We start from the raw sequence: 26,532 nt of genomic DNA on the forward strand, positions 1-26,532 counted from the left end.
GTCTCCATCTCTGTCAAATAAATAAATAAAATCTTAAAAAAAAAAAAAGAAATGAAAAAGGGGGCATGACCACAGATTCCATGGACATTAAAAGGATAAAGTAAGACTATGGTCGGGCGCCTGGGTGGCTCAGTTGGTTAAGCAACTGCCTTCGGCTCAGGTCGTGATCCTGGAGTCCCGGGATTGAGTCCCACATCGGGCTCCCTGCTCAGCGGGGGGTCTGCTTCTCCCTCTGACCCTCTTCCCTCTCGTGCTCTCTGTCTCTCATTCTCTCTCTCTCAAATAAATAAAATCTTTAAAAAAAAAAAAGTAAGACTATGGTCAATTCTACGGCAACAAATTTGAAAACCTAGATGAAATGGACCAGTTCCTTAAAAAACACAATCTGCCAAAACTCACACAAGAAGAAATAGACCATCTGAATAGTCCAATATCCACTAAAGAAATTGAATCAATAATGAAAATCCTCAAAACCAAAAGGCGCTAAATGGGTTCACTGGTGAATTCCATCAAACATTTAAGGGAGAAATTATACCAACCCTCCACTATCTCTTTCAGAAGATAAAAGTAGAGAGAGTACTTCCTAACTCATCTTATGAGGCCAGCATTACCCTAACACCAAAACCAGATGAAGACATTAAAAGAAAACTACAGACCAATATCTCTCATGAATATAGATGCAAAAATTCTGAACAAAATATCAGCAAATCAAATCCAACAATGTATAAAAAGAATTATACAACACAACCAAGTAGGATTTATTCCAGGTGTGCAAGTCTGGTTCAACCTTTAAAAATAATATAATCCATCACCTCAACAAACTAAAAAAGAAAAATCACATGATCACATCAATAGATTAAAAAAATTCATAAAATCCATCACCCACTCATGATAAAAACTCTGAGTAAACTAGGAATAAAAGGGTAGCATTCTTAAATTGGTAATATCTACAAAAACCTACCACTAATACCATTAATGATGAGAAACTCAAATCTTCCCCACTAAGATCAGATGTAAGACAAGGATGTCCCCTCTCACCACTCCTTTTCAACATTATACTGGAAGTTCAAGCTAAGGGATAAGATAAGAAAAGGTATGGAAGTAAAAGTTACAGAGACTGTAAAATAGGAAATTAAACTTTGTGGATGACATAATCAGATATGTAGAAAATCTCAAAGAAACAACCAAAAAACCTCCTGGAAATAATAATTATAGCAAGGTTGCAGGATAAAAAGCCAATATACAAGAGTCAATCACTTTCATATATACTAATAATGAGCAAGTGGAATCTGAAATTAAAAACACGATACCACTTACATCAGCACCCCAAAAATGAAATACTTAGGTATAAAACTAACAAAAAATGTACAACATCTCTATGAGGAAAACTATAAAGCTCTGATGAATGAGGGGCACCTGGTTGGTGCCCTCTACCTCAGTTGGTAGAGCATGAGACTCTTAAACTCAGGGTGGTAAGTTCAAGCCCCATGTTGGGTATGGGGACTACTTAAAAAACAAACAAACAAACAAAGCTCTGATGAAATAAAAACTAACTACACAAAGGGAGAGATATCCCATATTCATGGATAAAAAGATACAATATTGTTATGATGTCAATTCTTCCCAACTTGATCCAGAGATTCAATGCAATCCCAATTAAAATTCAGCAAGTTATTTTGTGGATTATCAATACACAGATTCTTAAGTTTATATTGAGAGGTAAGAGACCCAGAAGAGCCAACACAATCTTGAAGGAGAAAAAAGTTGGAGGACGGACACTACTCAATTTAAGACTTACTATAAAGCTACAGGATTTAGGACAGTGTGATAGAGGCAAAAGAATAAACAAATAGATTAACAGAAGAGACTAGAGGGCTCAGAAATAGACCTGCACAAATACACTTAACTAATCTTTGACAAAGGAACAAAGGCAATACAAGGAGAAAAAATAATCTCTTCAACAAATGGTGCTGGGAAAAAAAGGGGGGGGGGGGCTGTGTGCCTGGGTGGCTCAGTCGTTTGCGTCTGCCTTTGGCTCAGATCATGATCTCAGGGTCCTGGGATTGAGCCCCACATCAGGCTCCCTGCTCAGCAAAGAGCCTGCTTCTCCCTCTCCCTCTGCTGCTCCCCCTGCTTGTGCTCTCTCTGTGTCTGTCTCTGTCAAATAAATAAATAAAAAATCTTTAAAAAAAATGGTGCTGGAACAACTGGACATCCATGCTCAAAAAAAAAAAATTGAATCTAGACAAATCTTACACTTTTCACAAAGATTAACTAAAAATGGATCACATATCTAAATATAAAACACAAAACTCTAAGATTCCTAGAAGATAACATAGGAGAAAATCTGGATGACTTTGGGTTGACAATGACTTTTCAGCTACAACACCAAAGGCACAATCCATGGAAGAAAGAATTGATAAACTAGACTTCATTAAAATGAAATAACTAAAACAACAACAACAACAGCAACAACAAAACAAAACAGTTTCTTCTATGTCAAGAGAATGAGAAGAAAAGCCACAGACTGGGAGAAAATATTTCTAAAAGACAAACCTGAGAAGGAAATGTTATCTAAAAAACACATGGGCACCTGGGTGGCTCAGTCAGTTAAGTATCTGATTCTTGGCTTCAGCTCAGGTCATGATCTCCTGGATCATGAGGTCAAGCCCTGCATTGAGCTAGGAGCACAGCAAAGAGTCTGCTTGAAGGTTCTCTCCTTCTGCGCCTCCCTCCACTCATGCACGCACACTCTCTGTCTCTAAAATAAATAAATCTTTTTTAAGAAAGGCTAAAAAATACAAAGAACTTTTAAAACTCAACAATAAGAAAACAAACAACCCAATTAAAAAATAGGCCAGAACCTTAAGAAACACCTCACCAGGGGTGCCTGAGTGGCTCAGTCAGTTAAGCATCTACCTTCAGCTCAGGTCATGATCCCAGGGCCCTGGGATCTAGCCCCACATTGGGTTCTCTGCTCAGCAGAGAGCCTGCTTCTCCCTCTGCCCGCCACTCTGCCTATCTGTGTTCTCTCTCTCTCTGTCAAATAAATAAATAAAATCTTAAAAAAAAAACACCTCACCAAAAAAGATGCACAGATGTTCAATAAGCATATGAAGAGATGCTCCACACCATGCCTCATAAGGGAAATGCAAATTAAAACAATATAGAGACACCGCTGCACACCTTTGGAATGGTCAGAATTCCCACAACACCAATTGATGATATGGATGTGGATCAACAGGAACTTTCATATATCGTTGGTGGGAATGTAAAATGGATCAGCTATTTTGGAAGACCATTTGACAGTTTCTTACAAAACTAAACATACTTTTACCATATAATCAAGCCATCACTCTCCCTGATTTTTTTTTTTTTTTAGAGAGTGTGCGAGCAAGTTGGGAGGGGGCAGAGGGAGTGGGATAGAGAGAGTCCTAAGCAGGCTCCATGTCCAGCACAGAGCTGGACATGGGGCTTGATCTCATGACCCTGAGATCATGACCTGAACTGAAATCAAGAGTTGGACGTTCAACCGACTTACCCACCCAGGTGCCCCACTATCCCTGATACTTATCCAAAGGAGTTGAAAACTTTTTAAAAAAGATTTTATTTATTTATTTGAGAGAGAGAGAATGAGAGATAGAGGGGAGAGGGTCAGAGGGAGAAGCAGACTCCCCGCTGAGCAGAGAGCCCGATGTGGGACTTGATCCCGGGACTCCGGGATCATGACCTGAGCCGAAAGCAGTCACTTAACCAACTGAGCTGCCCAGGCGCCCCTAGGAGTTGAAAATTTTTATCCACACAAAAACCTAGACACATATTGTATAGCAGCTTATTTATGATTGCCAAAACTTGGAAGCAACCAAAATGTACTTGAGTAATGAATGGATACCTAAACAGTGGAACATTCAAACGATAGTATATTATTCAGCACTAAAGAGAAATGAGCTATGAAGCCATGTAAAGACTTGGAGAAACCTGAAAGACATATTACTAAGTAAAAGAAGTCAATCTGAAAAGGTTACATACTGTATGATTCCAATTACACGACATTCTGGAAAAGACAAAATTATGGAGACATAAAAAAGATCAGCGGTTGCCATAGGCTGGGGGAGGGAAAAGGATGAATAGACAGAGCACAAAGGACTTTTAAGGTACTGAATATATTCTGTAAAATACTCTGATAAGGCTTAGGAAAATGAATGTTTCAGATTTTTAAAAAATAAACATGTAGCAGAACAAAATCAAAAATTACAAGGAGCTACCTCTTTGGAATGGGACTGTGGATAAAAAGACATGAGTTAGAGAACTGCCATTTCTCATTACAAGCCCTCCTGTACTAGGTGATTTTCTCCTATTAAAATGAACCATTTCCATCTAAACAATGATTGATAAATAACACAAAACCAAAATAAAATGACTCTTGTTCAGAATGTTTATCATTCATGTAACTAATGACTGCCCCAGCCTTATATTTTCCATTTGGTACTATTTTTACTTCTTTGTCTTCTTTGTCAAGATATGCTATCCCATATCATGAGGTATAATGATATCTATCTTTATCTGCAAGAAGAGAACCCAAATAAACCCCAGGGCTAAATGCAGGACACTTTTTCAGTAGCTTGTAAAATATTTTATGAACATCATCATAAGTGAGCTGACTTGGCTTATCAATCATAGAGGAGGAAAAGAAGATGCAACCGAGAGTCCTTGGAATCATTTCAGCTAATTTATAGCTAGGGCACAGTCGGATTCAGGGATCCTCAAGGCCATAGAGTTGCCAACTCAGCCGTCTTAATAGCACTGTCCCTTAATTGGAACGCACCCAAAGAGGGACAATGATGCTCTAGGTCTGAGATTCACTCAATGAACCTTGCAGTGATCCGGGACCAGCTAGCAGAGAATCTGACTCACCTCTGAGTCAGTCCCATTATGTCCCTAGTTAACCGTGCACAAACTTCCCTTGGTCTTTATTATTATTACTATTTTTCACGCTTTATAACTGAAGAAAACCTTAGAGGACAGAACCTCTTTTTTTCTCCTTTCTTCATATAGAAACAGGAATGACAAGTTGCAAACCTGTTTCCTAATGAGACAGCTGATGCCTCATTGGGTGGTTTGCTGCTACTATGCTGTCAAAAGGACACAGCCCTCTAGACATTATCAAAGAGGATGTGTAATCTCATCAAGGGGCCCAATCTATTCTCTTCCCTCCATTAAAAGAGAGAAAAAGAAGGACAGTTCCAATCTTATCTTATTATTGTTAGTTTTAATTCAGTCTTCCTTCCAATTTTCTTTCCAAGAGATTACTCCTGATACAAAGCAACCCAGGAACATGGAAACCCCAAATGACACTTTTCTAAAACTATCCCCATGGTGACAAACAAGCATACAGTGAAGTTGGGAGTTCTATTAAAGGAATAATCAATATCCCAGCTTTGACTTCCCTATATCTTGTTTACTAACTCATTACATATTCCTATATTACACTACATATTTACTTTATATTCTTTACTATATATTCTCTAAAGTTTTATCAACTGAATGAATCTTGTGTTTCATATCATCTTCAAAGCTATGCAGAGAGATGAGAAAATCATTTCACAGACTAGGTTTCCCAAAAAGAAAGGATCAGTAAGAAATTATTGTCCATCTTGTGACAAAATTTATCTATAGGTTTGGAGTACTTAATATACTTAGAACATTAGCACAATACAAACATTGTGATGATACAATTACAAACACATCAGAATCATCTCTCACCTCACTGGTTTGGCTGATACGTCCCATTCTCATGTAAAGAGCAGATTTTCAAAGAGCAGTTTACTTAAACCTGAATTGTGAATAGTACACCTTAACATTTAACGACAAAATTATGTTACTGAAATGTGTATTTGCTCAAAATATCTCAGGCATTTTAAAGTGCCTGCATGTATGGAAGGCAGGGGTGAACTCGCATGCAAGTGCAGATGAAGTTAATATAACCACAGACATACATGCTATGAATACTGGCCTTCATGCTCTTCCTCCAATACACCATATGTCCCCTTACCTTGGAGCTTTTTACTCACCGTTTCTGTCTACCACGCTTTCCAAATGAAGACAGCATAATGGTTTACCCCTTCCACAACTTAATGTTTTACTCAAATGTCACTTTCTTAGTGCGGTGTCACCGGATCACCAAACTTAAAATTATAATTCTTCCATTACAGCACTCCACGTATTTCTTTCCTTGTTCATTTTTCTCCATTGGACTCAGTATCTTCTATTATAACTGCTTTATTTCATTTGTTCTCTAACACAATATGCCTGGAACATCAAGGTGCTCTAAAAACATTCTTTGAATTCATTAAAATGAATTTAAAGACAATGCAAATGATGTCAGCTTGGTATCCTGATAACTTTTTTACAGTGTCAGATTTCCACTATAAACATGCATTTTCTTTTACATTTTAGTAAAATTATGTGCTCTTTCCAATATCAAATGTTGTTTTATTTTTTTTTCCTCAAGAGACTTCTTAGCTTCCCCCATTTCCAGTTGCTAACATCTCTCTGGCCTTCCACTCTGTCTTCACCCAGTATTTATTTGACATTTCCTAGTTCACCAAGGACTACCTCAACAAAGAGGGGTTTTCCAAGCAAAAAAATTCCCACAAAGAAAAAAAAAATCAGCTCCGATATAGGGAAGGAGAGAATCTGCTGCAGGAGATCATGCAAACAAGTGAAAAATATCTGGGTAGTATAGGCAGTGGTCCACTCAAAAGGAGAAAGAAATTGGACAGGCTAAGGAATCCCTTGCTCCCCTTCCTCAGATAAGATGTCTCTGGCAAGGGTCCCATTTTACCCACACCCAAAGGGCAATAGTTTTCCAGCAGAACCATTTGGACACGTGGCTACTTTCCAGGCATTTGAGCAGCTCTCCAGAAAATGTGTCCCGAGAAGGTGTCTACAGTGTAGGTATGATTTCAGAAGATAGATCTGCCTAAATGATTTCTTGCCTAGACTTGGCTGGGACTTTTTTCCATCTATTCTGATTTTTTTCAGTGTAGAATTTTATGAGTATTGAATAAGAGTATTTTCATTGTCTCTAGTAGCTGAGATCGAGTTTTAAACAAAAGACCTCTAAGACTGAAATATAAATAGAGAAGAGTTCAGGATGACATCATGTTGTATGCACACCAGAAGTGACCACAAATAACCTACAATAACCTTTAAAATTAGTTTTTTCCTGACTTCATAAAACAATATTTTATTTGGCAGGCGTGTATTGGCAAGCTCTTTCAAAAGCTCTATTTGTTTTCTGTATCCAGGAAGACACAACCAGTGTTTTCACATAGGTTTCCTTCTATGCTGTGGTTTTGCCATTTTCTGCTTCTTTATGAGTGGCTGCTGGAGAATATTTTTCTTTGGGACATTTATTAAGAGTAACAAGGATATGAATGAAAAACCATCCTTATAACAATACAGGGTGGGTTTCTGCTTCCATATGTAATGCTGACCAAATCCAAAGGACATAAGTAGAATATATCAACAGTGATATGGTTGCTTTATTCTGGGGTTATATAATAACATGCAGCTGGATCAAAATATGGTATAGTGAAAGAAATCAGGCCATGTGCCCTTTGAGGCATTAATTAAATCCAAGGTTAAAAAGAGAATGTAAGACCATAACAGAACTTTAAAAAAAAAAAGGTACAGAATTATTTAAGCCAAATTGAGGTGCAAAGGCAGCAGGAAAAGACAATTTCAAAGGTATTGAATAGGTTGGCCAATAGTTCTCTTTTTTAAAAAAATGCTGTCATTATAAAGTAAAAGTGATATGTTTTAACATAATATAAAATCTTTCCTGAAACTAATTTCATATCACTCAGGTTTTCACATTTCTACTATTTCCTAGAAGACAAAGATGAGTAAGTGTAGAATCTTCTCAAATATAATAAAAGCAAAACAAATATTTCCCAAATAAATAGTTCTTCTAGAATAAGTCGCTATATTTCATTTTCTTCTTTTGGTTCCTATTAATCTTTTACTCTCACACAGGCAAAAGAGGAAGGTTCCAATAATTAACCTTGTGCTGTTGACCTAACCAAAATTAACTGGCTATGCAACAATTTAGTTGTCCATATAAAAACAGGAAGAGAGATTTCCCCAAGTAACCCTTATTCACCATGAGAAAAACAGCTGGTGCTCTCTCTTTCCATGTAAGCCTGTGGGGCATGGATGAAAGGATGTATATTTCTGATATCCTCTCTTGTAAATGGGTGGTTTTTTTGGTGGAAGTGTGCCAACACTCAGTTCCTGAGAAGCAGAGGCCCAAGAAAGTCTGGTCAAAATATTTAGAATTATATCTTTATAAGATGAGGTCTGTGAAAATGAACAAAGTTTCCTCACCACTGTTACATGAATAATCACTGCAAAATAATAGTGGAAACCTACACCTTTTCCTCCTAGGAAAGGAGGGAAAGATTAATAAGAAACATTGCCCTTCCAACAACAAAAATCAAAGTTTTAGTACCAGACTTCTTTGTGGCCTGTTTTCCAGTAGTTCTGCTACATTTCCCACAGTACACTGCTGGGATTTTTTATTTTTTATTTTCGCTACGCATGCTCACACATCTGTTGCACATGTGTGATCAACCGACTAGATTTTTGAGCCAAACGTCCTGTTAAATGGACAGAGTGGGCAGAGCATTCCTTTGAGAGTTAGACTCTGCCTCTGGTGGATTGCCTTCAAATGCAGTGGTGCAATAAAGAAAAGAAATCTGCTCATTTGAATTGCACTGAAATGAACTGTGTCCTCTCCTAAAATACCATATGGTAATGATCCCTGGAGGTATGGCGCATAACACCTAAGTCTGGCAGACTCCCCTGGAAGGCTGTAAATGTCCCTGTGTAGTCAGACTGTGAAAGGCAAGATAGTTGACAAGAAGCATGTAGAGTAGAACAAGAATCCTATCTGATGGCCCTCAATCAACTCGAAACGAAAGAAAGTAGACTGAAGAAATCCTAGCAGTCATCTTGGAGAAATCCTTCTTCTCCCATTAAAAAGCAGTTCTTGGATCTCACCTCCAGTAAAGTGAAACCGTATGGAAAGAAAGCTGTTTCACCTGAGCAGTAGCCAGAGTTTCTTTGCAGCAAATTATCTCAATAAGACTCAAGTGTATGTCTGCAAAAACAAAATGCAGCCTTCTAATCAAACCTCCACCAGAACTGAGAGCAGATGGACCACGTAACCGGAGACGCTGCGTCATGCCTCTGCTTTGGCTAGCACTTTCAGTGAACCCGATCCTACCACAGGTAGTAGCTAGTGACCTGCACGCCATTCTCGGAAGTCTCTTGAGGGACACACGCCCGCCCACCAGTCTTTTGTGGTGGGTAGAAATCCAGGTAATGCTGGTGGTGAGATACTGTAAAGTCTGTAGGGCAAACAAAAGAATGGCATGTCTTATCCCCCAGAGCAGTAAGGTGCTGCTATAGAAATTAAGAGTATGGGATTTAACTACAATAAAATCCCAACAGCCACTGGTACTTGAAAATTTTCCATTTATCTCAACAAGCTCAATTCTGGTCTTTTCTCTCATTTTTCTTGAAAAGGAACACATTTTCCATTAGTTTAGTCCATAATCAAATGTATTTACAGAAAAAATGGGAAATTACCTAAAGACATGAAGTTATTCCTGTTTGAACTTTATTTTTTTTAATTTTTTTCTATCCTAATAATTTTTTCATCATGGTGTGTATCTGTTAATGGGGTAAGAGGATTCCTATAACTACAGTTTCTTAATCCTCAATTTTTTCTTGAAGCTTTGACAACTAAAGTCCAACTATATACTCAAAATATTTATATACTTCTTTGTGACTTTTCTGAAATTTAAGTTTTATTTTTCATATCAAATATAACTTTGTGTTTTTATTTCTATAATATATTGTGATTATTTTGAGGAAACTCCATTACCATCATTTACAAAACATAGACAGTATGTAGTGGAATAACAGCTACTGTATATTAAGCAGTTTTATCTGTTTGTAGTAACTCATTTAATCTTAACCATCATCTAGTACCAGGCATTATTATTATTATCCCTGTATTATAAAAATGAGAATATTTAGATTTATTGGGATTCGGAAGCATATCCAAGGTTAAAAGTAGCCGGTAGAGCGGAGGTGTAATCCCATCTTTTGTTTCCAGAACTAGCGTTCTGGAATGTCTATTACACCCTCGTGCTGGAAGAGTCTTTGGTTTTGTTTGGTTTTTGAAATCCAGACTCTAGAATTGTCATTTCAAACACGTCTTCCCTACATCCTAAGACTGTCAGAGGAGAAAATTCTATTTACCTCAATAAATTCATAGTTTAAAAAAAAAAGAAAAAAAAAAACATTATCCAACTAAATATTTCCTTCTTCAAAAATGAAACTTTCCCATAATTAAAGTATTAATCCACTGTTCTCTAAATTCTGCCTCTACTACGATTATCTAAAAAGCTTAATTTTTTCTTCAATCTTTTCTTTCAAAGGAAAGAGAAAAATTTTCTATAATCTTATCACAGGAATTTTCTTTTTTTCTTTTTCCTAATTTTTAAACCAAGAAAGTAGTTTGCTAAAAGTAGAGGTCTATGAGTACAAATACATAAATAGATGCTGTTTTAAAATATTTTAAAAGAACAAAATATGTTTCATTGAAGTCTTCATCTCTCTATAAGGGCTTGCCTTGTGTCATTTTTACTTGAGAACCTCTATGAATACTGAGATCACAAAAATGGCTCTTGGAAATCACGTAGTAGGCAACTGATATTTCCAGTGATATCTATAATTCAGAATAATCCTCATAATATCAACACAGATGTTTCTCTTTTTCATTAACTATAGTATCTTCAAATTTGATACTGAAACACCAAATAAATGTCAGCCCCCCCCCCCTTTGTTGTTGATAAAGAGAACACTGGATTGTGAAGCAGGACTCAAATTCATATATTACAAACCTATTTATTGTTTCAACAGAGGAATTTGAGCGCAAAGTGTGTGGGAAGAGTATCTTATTTTTACAGATCAGAAAGCTGATGCATAGAGATTAAGCTATATTTATGAGGTCAATGAAAATATCAACAGGACTGTGATGAGCCAAATCTGCATTCCACAAAAAGTCTAAAAATAAATTAGATTTCCCAATGATATGTAACTAGCATTTTAAAACATTGTGTAAAATTATTCATATACTCATGCATTTCATTTCAGCCATGATTTAGACTATCTACATTTTATTAGATTCACAGGAAATTCCCAGCACAGTTTGCCAATTGATATTAGAGCATAAAGTCCAAATGAGTCATATAGATATATGACTTTCACATATATATTTCATATATATTTTTTATATATTTCATACATATTTTTTTAATTTATAGGATGTATATCTATAAAATGCACAGTATCGCCTGTGCTAAATAAACTTAGAAGTACTAACTTTGCTTTTAGATGGGGACAAGACTGCAGAAATATAAAATCTCACATTTTTTAGCTTTATTCTAACAGCTATTTTCTTGCCATTTTAATAATGCTACTAATTGTCCTGGATGCAAATTTCAGTGTAGCAGTATTTCTTTTTGGGTGTTTGGTGCCTCTCTTGTACTAATATAGATTCTTAATGATTCCATAGAGGCTTGATTTGTCCTTTTGGACACTCATATCGATAATCCCCACCTCTTACTGAATATAAGTAAAATTGTTAGCTATGTTTTGGTGAAAGCAAATAGCAGTTCCTATCCACTAGCACCGCCAAAACTAAGAAAAAAGCTCTTGATTAGGCATATGAGCATGGTCTAATAATTATCTTGAAAATTCTTCCTGAAATTTCGTATTTGAATTAAATTTAAGAAATTAACACTTGCAGCATCTTTCACTTACACACACACACACACACACAGAAGGAGAGAGAAGGAGGGAGAGAAGAGATTGAGAGATAAGCAAATAAACCAAAAATAAGGATTGTGCAGACCAGTCTCAGACGGATGCCTCAGAGACTTTTTAGTCCAACTGCCATTTCTCCGGTTGCATACGATGTGTTGTGTGTGAAAACAATCGTACATAAACAGGAATTTAAGCTCCACAACACTTTACTTTCTCTTCCTCTCCCCTCCCTTCTCAATGTCCTTTTACTTCCTAAGCTGCCAAATCAAACGCTCCATCAGAAGCAATAGCCTACAATTAGCTTTTTCAATTAAAATGTAGAGTTCAAAGTTGACTCCAGAGTGAGTAATTGCTTTTGAAAAACCATAACCAGCGGGCAGCTGCCAGATTATTACAAAAGTTTATTTAACCTCAAAACATCTGATCAATTTTATTATTTCAGCAGAAGGGAGATATCCTGGAGAGTAGGGTTTAAAATATACTACTCATCCTAGATGTCTGAGAGAAAATAAAAATTCTTCAACACTATAAATATCCTTTTGCCATCACCTTCCTGAGAAAAGAAACTCAAATCACACTTTCTTCATTGGAAAGTCAAGAGAAATGAAGAAACCGAATGCAAAAGCTTCGTGACATCACTGGGGTGGGAGTCTGGGGAAGGGGGCCAGGAAAAATCCACAAAATTACAAGGTTTAAAAACATTCAAACATCCGGCTCATGATGTTTGGAGTTTTTATTCATCCAGAAAGAAGATACAGAGAGGGCTGCCAACTTCACCAAAACAAAGAATATCCCGTTTCCAGAATCCTGATTTGGCTGCCTCCACACTGCCAAACTTATTACTCAGAAATCTGTGCTAAGGCTTGAGAGATGAAGGGAACTGAGATCTTCCTATTACACAAACGGGCTGACCAGCCCTCGGAGCTCCTGCCTTGTTCATCAAGACCAGGACGCACGACACAACCCCTCCAGCCCCCACAGAATGGCCTCGGGATTTCTACCACTTCTTGCTGACCCTTCTATCCCATTCCACCAGGCCTTCCCTCCATGTCTTTGGATTCCATCTCCACCACTGCTTCTACAAGCCCACCAGAACCTACCACATGAAATGGTTGATTATTTCACCATCCCCACCCTTTTCAAAGAGGCAATATTGGGTAAGAACATAGACCCTTTAGCAATCATCCTGGATTTCAATATCAGTTCCACCATTCACTAATCGCATAATCTTAAGCCCAGTACTTTACTTCTCTGTGGCTCAGTTTTCTCATCTATAACCTCATGGCTTTGTTGTGAAGATTGAACAGGTATGTGTTGCGTGGTTAGGACCAGGTGTAGCATGTTGGATGCAAATTTTAGCTGTTTGTTTTATCATTTGCTCACGACGCAGTCTTTAGTTCCCTTTGGCTCTGAACCTTGACTACTGGACAGTTCTACCCCTCAGGCCCACTTCCCAGCTCTTGGAACATCTCTTCAGAGAGCCAGGAAGAAGAGTCCAAACAGTTAGCTACCTGGGCTATCCTTGTGTCCTGACTTTGGGGTCATGTTATAACAAAGCTTTAATACAACCATGTATCTCTCATCTTTTGAGCAATTTAACCACCTCAAACAAGTCCCAGGTAGACCCAGAATACAGGTAACCTCCCACTACTGTCATCTCTAAAATATACCATCATTTAAAGCCACAGAATTATAGCTAGATACTAATTCCTGTCACTGTATTTGAGGAATGTGAGTACTGCATCTTTCCTGCCTATTCCAGCAACTGTCCACTTGAAAAAAACAAAAATATTCAAAGAACAGGTCAATTTAGAAAGTGTTCATGGGAAATCATTGATTCCAGCAAAAAGACACATCAGTATCCCCTAAATCATGAAAACATTGTTAAAATGCTTATTCTTTGTTTTATTTTCTGCCTGTCTTTTGTTCATTCCCCAATCCCATTTCACTGTTTCTAGAACCATGCTAACATATTGGATAGCCTTGAATTCCTAGGAATTTTTGTTTAATATACAATGTCTTGTGTATATTTTAATGTAAAATGCATTGATTTATAACCTCATAATCAACAAAGTTTATTGATTTATACAGATTTTGATTCATTCTCTTTATTAATCATTCAATAGTGTTCTTACAATATATTCATGTTGCTTTATGCACATATAATTTGTTGCTTTTAATTACTACAGAGTACTCCAGAGTGTGTTGTCATGACAGTTTTACCTAACCACTCAATGCTTGCCATTTAATTAACAACATAAATATTAACATCCAACAGTTAATTTCATATTTGATCAACCTGATCTAAAGTCACAGTGATTCTAGTAATTCACTGAGGGAATTTTTCCTCCAATCTTTCACATAGTGTTTCCACCTGAATTAGTAAGACAAATGATTCTTTCACTTTCTGGTAAAGATACATTCAGAGAAATAAACATTTTTTGTTTTGAATTCTGATTATTGGCATCCAACATGCTTTGTTGATAAAAGTAAATATCGTTCAGAGATACAGAATGATACAAAACATAGACATCTTATAAACTTTGTGGAAATAGGCCATGAATAAAACATAAATTGTAAGTCTGCCATTTTTTTCAGCACATTTTAATTATAAAAAGATAGGAAATGAACAAGATCCCAAAAATGTTTGCTCAAATTCCTACACTGCAGCACTATGATATAATGCAATATTGGAAACAATTTAAATGTCTATCGGTAGGAAACTGGAGCCTAAATAAAATACGGAATTTTATGGAACTGTAAAAACTGAAGTAATTCTGTAAGTACTGACACAGAACCCTCTTAAAAATACACTGTTAGTGAAAAAAAGAAAGCCACAGAAGAGTATTTTTCATATGATTCCATTTTTGTAAAAAAAAAAAAAAAGGAAAGGAAATATACACATTTAATAATGTGTATATAGCAGGATTGCATGTACTAGAAAATATCTGAGAAGATTCAAATTCCACAGAGGGAGAACAAAGTCTAAGAGACGGAAAAAAAAATTTTACCTTTTAATTTTTGTCCTGCAGTACCATTTACGTATGTTTGGTTGTTTACAACAAGTATGTATTAATTTCATACTAAACTTTTCTAAACGTAAATAAAAGTACAATGAAAAAGCCTGACTTTTGAAGAAAGTTGGAGATTGATTTTATTTACAAGTGAGGTAATGAAGGAGTCGACCCAGTGACAGCATCATTCAGGCGAATAGAAGCAAATGTAAGAAAAGAACAAAAGAACAGTTCAAGAGATCAAGAAGTCACCCTTGCCCCAAATAATTTATTAAAAGTCAATATAAAGTCAAAATAGCTATTTCCACATCAACACATCACTTACAAAGTGGTGGTATTTTTTTTTACTGCAATGGGAAAGGAATATGAAAAAATTCAATCTAAATAAAAGTTACAATTTTCAGTGAACTGAGAGGTTAGGGGAAAACTCTTTTTTGACCACAAATGCTGACAGGAAGGTGAGTGATAAAATCAGTTGGACATGTTTTTCAAATAGTTAATATGCTAAGAAGTTAATTTTTTTCATTAAAAAAATATTTCCAATGATATACATGCACTTCTTTTTCTTTGATGAGAATTTTGTAAATCAAGTTTAAAATGTACCAATAAAAAAGTTTATATCATCTCAGTTTTGCATAAATATTTTACTTTTAACTTTTAAAATTATGTTTTAATGTTCAGTGCTTCGAAAGAGATAAATTATTTTTATTTTTTTCTCCAAATATTCAAAAATAAAAAGTTCAAAACAGAACTTGGCAACTTATTCAAATTTTGACTGTTTTTCAAATTAGGAAAACTGGGAAAAATGTAAGATATTTTAACAGAAATATGAGAAAGTAAGATATAAATGCAGAACCACTTATATAAGAATAAGTAGGACTTTTTATCCCTGAGAAATTTCCATTTTTAATTTTCCTAAGACAAATAGATTTTTTTAATTAAGAATTAAACATCTGATTTTGTTACTGTATAATCAAACCAGTTCTCCAGTGAAAAAGTGCATCTTGAAGTCTTTTCGGGAAAGCTATAATAAAGTGGCAGGCTCACAGGTAAATAGTGGAATCATATCCACCGCAAATAAAACAGTAACAACAAACCTAAGACAATTTGGTGAAACATACTCAGATGTAGAATCAAGAGGTTTTATATTGATAGGCACAAATAACTGATCTCGATTTTCTGTCTACACGATTTTAAATTCTGAACTTTTCACATGTACAAGAAAGATACTAATGTTCCATTATTGTATACTGCACTAAATTTTCTTAAAAACATATTTGCTTATCAGAATTTTCCATAAGATTTCAATGAGAAAAATATTAAAGAGAACATGAAATAAATTCTAGATATTTGCCTTTCAATCTTGCTTACCAGAAAGAAGGCACCTGGAAGGAAATATTCATGATGTTATACTCCCTCTAGTGGGCATTTTATAAATGGATAGTCCAGCGCCCTCCAGGCACACTCCAATACACTCTGGCTTCAGGATTTTCCTGATCCTGAATGGGAAGGGTGTTTGCACATTGTCTAGTCAACAGTTCCTGGGAAGCAGGAACCTCAGAGGAAGTCAGATCACGTCTGATCTAAGTTTCACTCCCTCAAGAAAGCTATTGTTTCTATCTTGGGGTAGCTATCCTTAACAAGTTATGTATATACTGAATCCAAATTCCAGTCTTTGTAACATGTACGTTTGTACTCTTGAAAAAACTGGGAAAAGCATACTCACTTCTCCATTTTGCCCATCTTCAAGTATATTTAGAAAATGGATGGGACACTTGGGTGGCTCAGGTCATGATCCCGGAGTCCTGGGATCGAGTCCCACATCAGGCTCCCTGCTCGGCGGAGAGTCTGCTTTTCCCTCTGCCTGCAGCTTCCTCTACTTGTGCCCTCTCCCTCTCTATCTGACAAATAAATAAAAAATCTTAAAAAAAAAAAAAACGGTTCATAGTAACAGCAGATACTAAACAAGAGAAAAACAATAGGATTAAGAAGCCATTTTTAAAGTACAGATTCAATCAATCAATCAATCAATCAATCTTTAGGTAGGAGTAACAAAGAATGCACTATTGATAATCGGTAAAATCACAAGCAGAAAACGGTTATTTGCCATTATATAATACCCAAAACTGAGTATCGTACCCAATAGCAAATAGTTTATGAAGACAAATATGCCTAATAAATTTTTGTTAATTTGAATTTTTAAAAAAATCTTCCTTTCACTTTATATGAAAACCCATCATTAGTTTCTACTGGGTGGAGGATGTAATGCAACTTACTATTTTTTTAGTCCACAGTGGTACAGGAGCTGTGTGTAGAACCTAAGAGACTTCGAGGGATTTACAGCCCAAAGGGTGAAGCAGAAACATCTGTATGAAGGAGCAGAACTTCGCCACCCAATAAAGAGACGCAAAGCATACCTATCCTACATTTGCTCAAATTTATTTCCCCAGTTTCAAGGTATCATATTGAAATTCCCACCAATATATTATATGTCCCTTGAGCAGAAAAACCCCCTTGCCCCTTTGCCCCTCTAAGCGAGCACAAAACCTACAACTTACTTACTGTTGATGAAGATGCAGCCCCAGGTTTAATGCTTGGATTCACCAGTATTTACTAATTCCCATTTATACCACGTTACAGATTAACTTGCTTTTCAGACCATCTGCTGCTCATGAAAGTGTTTTGAAAAACTAGGGAGAGCAATGAGAATTAGGACATGTCTCAGGGTATGTTATGGTGGAGAAAACGTTGGCAGACAGGGCACTATCAATGTAGGATGGAAGAGAGGCATTGAAAGAAAGAGGCATACTTATCAAGGGCAGTCTAGCTCTGCTATCCCACAGAAAAGGAAGTACAGCCTTTTTCAAAAGCAAAGTGTCACCTACCCCAGAGAAAAATTTTAGGACCTTTTCTATAATAATATTAATTTTATCTACCATAGGTCTCCTGGGAAGCTAACTTTGTAAAATTATGACATAATTGCAAGGGTGAGGGGGCAGGTGTGAGGCAGAGGAGAGATATGGGATATGGACAACCAGACGGGAGCAGACTGCTTGATAGACTAGACTGCATGGGCGTGCATGATGTTTGTACACCCACACAACCATGCCAGCACACTGAGCAATCTAAGGCAACTGTTCTCCAAGTATGGCCTGGGATGTCCCCTACAACATCCACCTGCAGCTTTTACAAGCACAATTTCCAAAGTGCAATCCAAGACCTATTCAGTCTGAATTTCTACGGATGTTGTCTGATAAGCAACATATTTAACAAGATCCCAGCTGATCTTCTGTACACATACTCAAGTGTAGGAATCTCAGCACCAGGGATTTTAAAAACATCTTCATAGGTTCTCATAGAGCTGAGCTTTATAAAAGCAGTGGGGATGGGGGAAAGTAGGTTTTGAAATATCAACTACCATGGGGAAAATCATGCATAAACCTTTACAAATCCCTTAGAAATTGCCATTTGGAGACCAACATGCTCTCTCAATTAGATTTCCCTACTAAGTGGGAAGAGAATTTAGCTTTTTTGAAGAAGTACCAGATTACATAATTGTCTAACATTTGAAGGCCATACTGAAAAATATTTATCTTTAAAATCTAGAACTACCTTGAGCTTGGAGAAATTATACTCTGAGAAACCCTGGGCAAAACAGAGACCATCTGGGAAAGCAAAAGCTTAAGATTTTTTTTTTTTTTGCTAACCCAGAGAAAGTACCAAGGAACTGAAAAGACAGATTTACTGATTTATTAGTTCATGTACTCACACTAACAACTGTATATAGGTGTTACGTTTAAGGACACAATATTGAGATGATGAGTTAAATTAGTGTAATCCTAACTAATGAGAGTTTGCTGTACTTCCAGAACATAGCATCATGAAAACTTATAAACTTAGGGTGAGAAACCTCTTAACAGATACTTTATTTTCAATTTGATACTTTAAAATGTATTAAGAATTCAAGTTAAGTGACAGAAAACCATAAGGACAACTACATGGAGGTAAACAGAAATGAGTTTTAATCATTCACAATCATTCACAAAAGAAGGAAGTTAAACCCATTTTTCTATAGGAATGATCTATTTATTCACTTTAAAGAGTCATGGCTTTCTGGCTTATTTAGTTGATGTTATTAGTTATTTAAATATTTCATAGTTATCACCAACCTTCTCCTTATAAACCTGGCCTATGATTCTGAATACTCTACTGTAAGGTCCATTTACATGAATTGCTGGGTCTGGGGACTTGACTGTCTTCTATGTTCCTTGAAAACATGTCAATGCCTCATTACCCCACACATATCTGACTGCCACTATGTCCATCAATAATATCATAGAGACCATAAGTAGTCTCACTGTACCATCATCTCATGGAAATCTTTATAGAGCATCACTTTCAGTGCATTGCAAAATGTCAGCAGTTTTGTGGTTCTAAAGCAACAGAAAATCTTCCAAATAAACATCATGCATCTCCAAAAAAACAGTGATAGTGTGGCCAGAGTGATTATAATTAAAAACACATTCTCTATGCTTAAGGAAGTCAGCTGCAGGGGCATTGAAAGAGCTACATGAATTTATGCTTTTATTTTCTCAGCACTCTTTCAATCATAAACCTAGAAGAGTTTTGATACAAATTTCCTTTTTGCTATAAGTGCATTTTCAAATGGGAGAGAACATTCTGCTATGTATTTACAGTGAAATACCTCATGTGTGCTTGAATCCATTTCTATTGACGAAGTCTCAATATTCTGATGCCTAAGCTTTCATGTTTTATTCCTAATTCCACACTAGGGATCAACTACACTTCCTTCTCAACCCCTTCTGTTTACTTTCTCAAAAATCTGTGTGAACCTGAAGCACCGAGTCCCTTGTATCTACAGCACCGCTGGGCCATGGCCTCTCCAACATTAGATAAACTGTGGCAACATCACCTGTGTTATTTTGAGAATTTGTCCATATGTCATTTTTAAAGCAAAGCAAAGCTATGAACAGATGATGGGAGTCTTGGGGAAAATAAAAGAAAAGTTTATCTTTTGAAATCCCCTACTTATTGCTAGTTCTTTTTGCCATAAGTCTCCTACTAGCCGCATTCTGTTGCCCTGCCACACCAGAGGGGCCCGGTTCTTTAATCCTACCTTCCACCCCTGCTTTGTGGAGGTAGGAATGGGTGAGAAGAGCGATTCTCGAGACAAGAGAGAGAAGAGAAGAAGGGAATAGTAAGAATCTGGCAGTATTCTAAAAATTATGATTAAAAAAATAAAAATTATGATTTAGTACTATAATTTTCTACTTTGAAAAAATATTTTTTTCGTAACAAAGGCTTCAGAGAGCAAACTTCAACTACAACTTATTTGCTGATATATCAGTTTCTCACTGTTGCTGTAATAAATTACCACAGACTCAGTGGGTTAAAACAACCCAAATGTATTACCTTATAGTCCTATAGGACAGAATTCCAACATGGATCTCAATGGGCTAAAATCAAGGTGGGAGCAGGGGTGCATTTCTAGAGGCTCTGGGAGCAAATCTATTTCCTTGCCTTTTCCAGCTTCTAAAAGACACCTTGATGTCTTGTTTTTTGGCCCTTCTTCCATTTCACAGCCAGCAGTGATGCATCTCCCTGACCATTCCTCCATCGTCAAGCCTCCCTGACTCTCCTCCTGGCCTCTGTTCCCACTTTTAAGGACCCTTGTGATTACTGCCCCCCCCCCCGCCATATAATGCAGTGGAACCTATTTAAAGTAGGCTGATGAACAACCCTAATTTCATCTTCAATCCTAATCATCCTCTGCCATGTAAAGTAATGTATACACAGATTGTGGGGATTAGGATGTAGGCATTTTTGGGAACCATCCTGCGGACAACCACTAGCGAGGATAGTCATAACATGGTCATTATTCATCACAGAAGAGGCCCTCCCTTTAAAGGGAGGTGTAAAATGCACATCAAAAATGTGGTGGAGCATGAAATATTTAACTCCATCAGAGGGTGACCAGATGTGGAAGGCTGGGCAAGTGGCTTAGTAATAATATTAACTGTTTGGGAGGTGGTTTGTTTGGGTGGAGAAGGCAAAAACATTTATGTGGGAGCTTAGATTTTAGCCTTAAGTCTTCAACACAGGACTTGTGTGCCTTTGTCAAAGCCACTCTGTCTGTGAAGAGTGTTTAAATTTATTACTTTATTATTTTAATAAACTAAATGTTTAATTTAAAAGCCACTCGTCCCGCTATGAAGCCAACGTTTGGATTTGATGGTGCCTGAAACAACTCAAGTAATCTCAAAGTGAAAATAAGTACTATAGCTTTGGCTAGTTCCCAGCCCAGAAGTTTGTATGTGTGTGTAATATCTGCAGGAAAGCGATTCTGCACTTTTGTTTGGGGTGCTCCCTTCATGCTTTTGATGGTTACTGATCCATTCCTTTTCATTTGCTCCTTCTACTAGGCTATACATTTCTCAGAGAGGCATCACAAATGAATAACAGCGGTCATAAATGCTAATACCTGTAGAAGCCAGGCAGTGAAGACAATGATACAGAGTCTGGTCATTAAGGAGTGGTGGGGCTTGTGGAAGATTAGAGCGTGTGCCCCAGCGAAAAAGGAGTAGCTACTCCTCAGATTGGAATCACTTGCCTTGCAAAAAATAAAGTCCTCTTATTGCTAGGTAGCTGCATTTTTACAATGAAACTTACCAATTGTCAAACATAGGCAACAATTTCATATTTTAACATAAGTATGAAAATAACCATACCCATAGGTAAAATCCTGCTGGAGGGCTTCCAGTGTGTGAAATCCGGTGAATTTTCTAGTTCTTATAAAGCTAAATGCTATCCAATGTCACTCAACATAAGAGGTATACATAATAATGTTCTCACATGCTTGTGAGAAAGAACATAGTTGTGTACTGAGTAAAGGGGTGGACTATCCAGTATTAAAATATGACAATATTTTCAAACCTTTCTCCATTTTATTTTTATGATTTCCTATGAATCATAGGGGACTTTAAATAAACTTCCTTCACTATCAAAGCATAAATCAAGTTTTTCAAAAAAAATTATTTTGATATGAGACGTGTGAGAGGAAAGACTTGGTTTGTGCTTTTCACAGTAAGATCATTATGGTCATTGCTCAGAGACTGAACATCATAAAACATAATCATTGAGGGCTGAATGCCATGTTTTAAAGGTCAAGGTCAGTAAAATAAGTACAAGCACATTTCACAACTTTTGTGACACAGGAAAGCCTGCAAAACACACACACACACACACACACACAGTACTGTATATAAGTATGTATGCATGCACATACAGAGATACATACAGATTCTGTTTTCCTGCTGAAATAATCAGGGTGCACGACGAAGTCCAAACAAGAATAGCAAATTCTACCACCAGGTGGAGCTTAGCTTCCATTAAAGCAGCAGATATATAAAAAGATTTCAAGAGCTTGTTTGAATTATTTGTATACCTTAAGAAAAGATTGAAGTAAAAAGTACACTTTAAAGGAGACTACGCTTTAAAAGCCTGTTACAAAGGCCAGTTATCGAGGACTTGAAGTATTTTTTATGAGAGTGCACAATTGATCAGGTGCTCAGGGGCCACTCATAAATGATCTGACAACTGACTTCCTTCCTGCTCTTTTCCTTTTCCTTGTAGGAGAATGTTAAATTCCTAACCATTTAAGCACTCTCTGTTAAATAAAAATCACAGGCACCACTATAACAGGACCTAAAGAGTAAAATTACAAAAGAGGATAATTATAAAATTACGCGAAGACTGATATGTGTAAGTTACACATCAGAACATGTATCCTCCGTTAGATGAAATTAAATTTCAGTGCATAAAACATCTAATGCAGTGTCCGAAATAGCTGGTAATAGAAGTTACTTCTGCCACAGTTGCAAATGCGACAACCACTTCATGATTAAGCCCTACCAAGTCAATATTCTCCATGTCTATGAAACGCTCACTGTGTGCTCAAAGCATATCTAGGCCTTGGAGAGCAGCCAATTATAAACTCAGATATGATACTTGTCCTTAAACCATGGAGAAAAATACTATACAAATTAGTGTGCCTGACTCTGCATGTAAACTGTTAGGAATTTGTATCTTCTAAGTACTCTAAGGAATGGAGAGGTCAGGGAAGCTATGCTAGTAGAGTGGAAACAGGACTGAATCTTGCAGGAAGGATGGGCATTGAATCAACAGAGGACAGGCGCCATGCTCCTAGGATGAGCAAGAACACAAGTCAAAGTGCACAGCAGGTGTGTGGTCAGCAAAGCAACAGGCCCGATTGCACAGCAGGTGCATTTTGGCCTAAAGAGTACATTTAGACAGGAAATTTAGAGAGGTGGATTAAGATGATGGGCCCTAGTGAAAGACAAATGGTGGATTTACTTGCTAGAGAAGTAGGTAGAACATTACTGAAGATTGTGGGTCAGTAATGCAGAATGCGGAGAGCTTCATTTACATGGCTTAGCGAAGGGAAAGAAAATCTGGGAGGCTCACTCAGTGTTAAGCCTGCCTGCCTGCCAAACTTCTTTTACACCTGTTACCAACATTTACTATTCTAGTTTCAAGGAAAATAGAGGTGTGTGAAACATGTCCTCTACTTTTAAGTTGTCTAGTGGTAAAATACTATAAGTTCTGTAATGGCAGGAAAAGAACTATGTAAGTATAGATGCAGAGGCAACGATTAAAATATGTATAAAAAGATAACAGAATAGAGCAGGTCAGGCAGTAACAATGTGTTAAAAGGTGCAAGGCAAAAGAATAGAGTTACCAGGAAATGGCAAGAGGTTTGTTGGTATGTGTGGCATATAAGGCATGAGTAGCTTATAGTGATGAGGGCAGAAACCAACACGATGGCAGAAATGGAGAAGTGAGCCTAGATTTAATGGATAATTCAAAGAAAGATACAGAGATGCATAAGGAACAACTGTGGGACAAGGTTAAACAACAGGGTCCAAAACTCCCAAAGAGGGATTAGAGTGGGGCACTATTAATATTGACAAGATGTGAATTTGGGGAACAAATGAAACTTGAGAAGGAAAAGAGAACCTCCGTTTTTTAAGTTTAACTTAATAGTAACAAATCCAAGGGTAAACATTTTTGGTAAGTAGGATCTTTACGTGGTATTTGTTGGGTGGGGAGGGGTTCAGGAGAGACCAGACAACGGTGCTGAAATGAGTAGCAGTCATCATCTGCATCCCTCTTTTAATACTTACTATATGGAAGCCACAATTACTTGAGTAATTCATTTGTGTTTTGTTTTTTGTGCTTTTTCCTCCCACTTATATTTAGAGCTTGTACCCTGGCTTTATTCTTGCTGTGGGGAGTTTGGAAAGAGGGAAAGCAGAAAGAACCTAAAATTACAGGTGCTGTTGTTCTGGTGTAAAAGCCAAATTCCATTAGATTTACTAATGATCCCTGAGTAATGGGAACAGAGGAAAGACTTTAAGGCAGGAAGAGAAACAGATCAGGAAGGGGATGATGGGACCCAGGTTGGGGTTTTATTGTTGGCCCCGTGAGAAGAGTGGGGACTGACAGCTGAGGACCAGAGGGGCAGTTAGGATGCTCTGATGCTTCTTGAGACCCAGGGACTTCCTAGACTTCCTATATCCCTGATGTGAAAGGAGCCTGCAGGATGCCTGAAGTCGACTTTTACTCTAACCCCATAGGATTGGAGCTTGGAATCAGATATAAGTTGGTTTTTTAAACATAGGTATTTTTAGACACACAAATTTATGAATTGAGATTCCGACACATTACAGAGGCTCCAATGGAGTCTTAGATATCATGTGATCTAGGTGTTCCATCTCTCTTGCTAAACAATATTGTACATTTCTCAAGGGTTTATATCTGAACAGATAAAGGCTTAATTAAAGGGTGTTGATACTGTTGAGAGACTGAAATTAAATTTCATGCCTGAAAGGGACCTTAGCAGGTTACTGTTACATTTGATGAAAACTGGCATTAACCAGATAGTAAAAACTTAATGCTTAGCCTCAAGGAGATTACATCTTAAAAGTGGACAGAGATGTATGAAGAGAACATTTCAATAAAATATGTAATCAGTAAGTGAAGTTATCCACTGGTGCTATGTGAAAACTGGTAAAAGAGGATGTGCTGTCTTACTTGAAGGCTTCAGGAAGAAATTAAGTATGAGCGTAAGTGAAATCTTAATGACTAAGGCCATAATGAGACAAAGGATCTTCCACCTCAAATGTCCAAACTTTCTCTCCTCTGAACTCCTATCAATGCCAAATATACTACTTATTTCCCTTTACCACATCACTTTCCATTGTCATAATTTTCATTTGTTTTTCTCACCTTGCCAGAGAAAATGCCATGGAGAATAGGAATCCTATTTTATCTCCTTGCAGAATTTCCATAGGACCTAGAGGTCTTGAACATAAGAGATGCTCAGTAAGTCTGGATTTGGTCTGCTGTGTAGTTCTCATCTTACTCACCAGGAGACACACATCTGTTGCTAATGACTAACTCTGCCAGTTGGCCTGAGGCCTATAGAAGAAATCAAAACAAAAACTGGAACACAACTGATTAAGTAGATTCTCAACAGTTTTTATCACCGTATCTATTATTAGTCATTTCTTAATGTCATTTATAACATTTCTTATAGTTACTGATAACTTTTTGATCCTATTGATGAGAAGTGTAGAGGAAATTCAAAAAATGCTGGATCTTGGCACTGGCCGTGCCCCCTGTGAGTTGTGTGATCTCAGGAATCTCACCAGCCTGTAGAAGCTTCAGGCTCATCTGCCATATATGGGCTAACTGAGCTCTCATGACGGGTACATCAGATATGCAAACATTTTTAGGAAAAGATTAAAATGCAACTTAATGGTAACTAGTATTGAATAACTATCCCTAAGCACTCTTTTGCTCTAATAAAGATGACAGAGATTGTGTAAAGAAAAAAAGGCAGAGTCCTTCTTTTACATACTTCACCCTTACTTTGTGTCACTTTTCAAAATGGTCTTTATTTATGTCTCATAAAATATTTCTCCCAGTTAGATAAGAGATATTTTTGGGGAAAAAAAAGATCATTGTCTTAGTGTTGCAAGTTGACCATGGCTAAGACTAAAAAAATCCAGACTTTAGGAAATGTATCACTATTCACACTATTTTCTGGTTAACGTGTTGGCCACATGACAATTTGTCTTGAAGAGAAGGGATGATCGTGCCATCACCCACTTGGGGGAGTGTCTCATCTTGAGATATGACAGGTTCTTCAAGTGAGGGTGCAGTAGAGGGTAGGCACTGCTTGCTCTCTGGTCCAGAAATGATGGGGCCCAAACCTTCAGCAATCCAGTGTTTCTGATAGTGAGCCAAGTGGAGACAGGCCTGATGTGAGTGACAGTCTACCTTTGCTTCTCACTCGCAGCAGAACATATCCATGCTGCAACAGAAAGATGACTCCTTGATCAAGCTCTCTGAGGGAGCTGTAAGAACATCCAAGATCGATACCCCAGATACAAGGAATCCCTCCTCTGGGGCTGCAGTGGGACACACAGGCAGAGACAGGACGAGAGGTAGCAGAGCCCAGGGTGGCTTTCTCATGAGCGTCACTAGTAACAGAGGTTATAGTATGGCA

Source organism: Mirounga leonina, unplaced genomic scaffold (genome assembly GCF_011800145.1).
Source record: "Mirounga leonina isolate KUSES-001 unplaced genomic scaffold, KU_Mleo_1.0 Mir_174, whole genome shotgun sequence".
In the NCBI taxonomy this organism is placed as follows: domain Eukaryota; kingdom Metazoa; phylum Chordata; class Mammalia; order Carnivora; family Phocidae; genus Mirounga; species Mirounga leonina.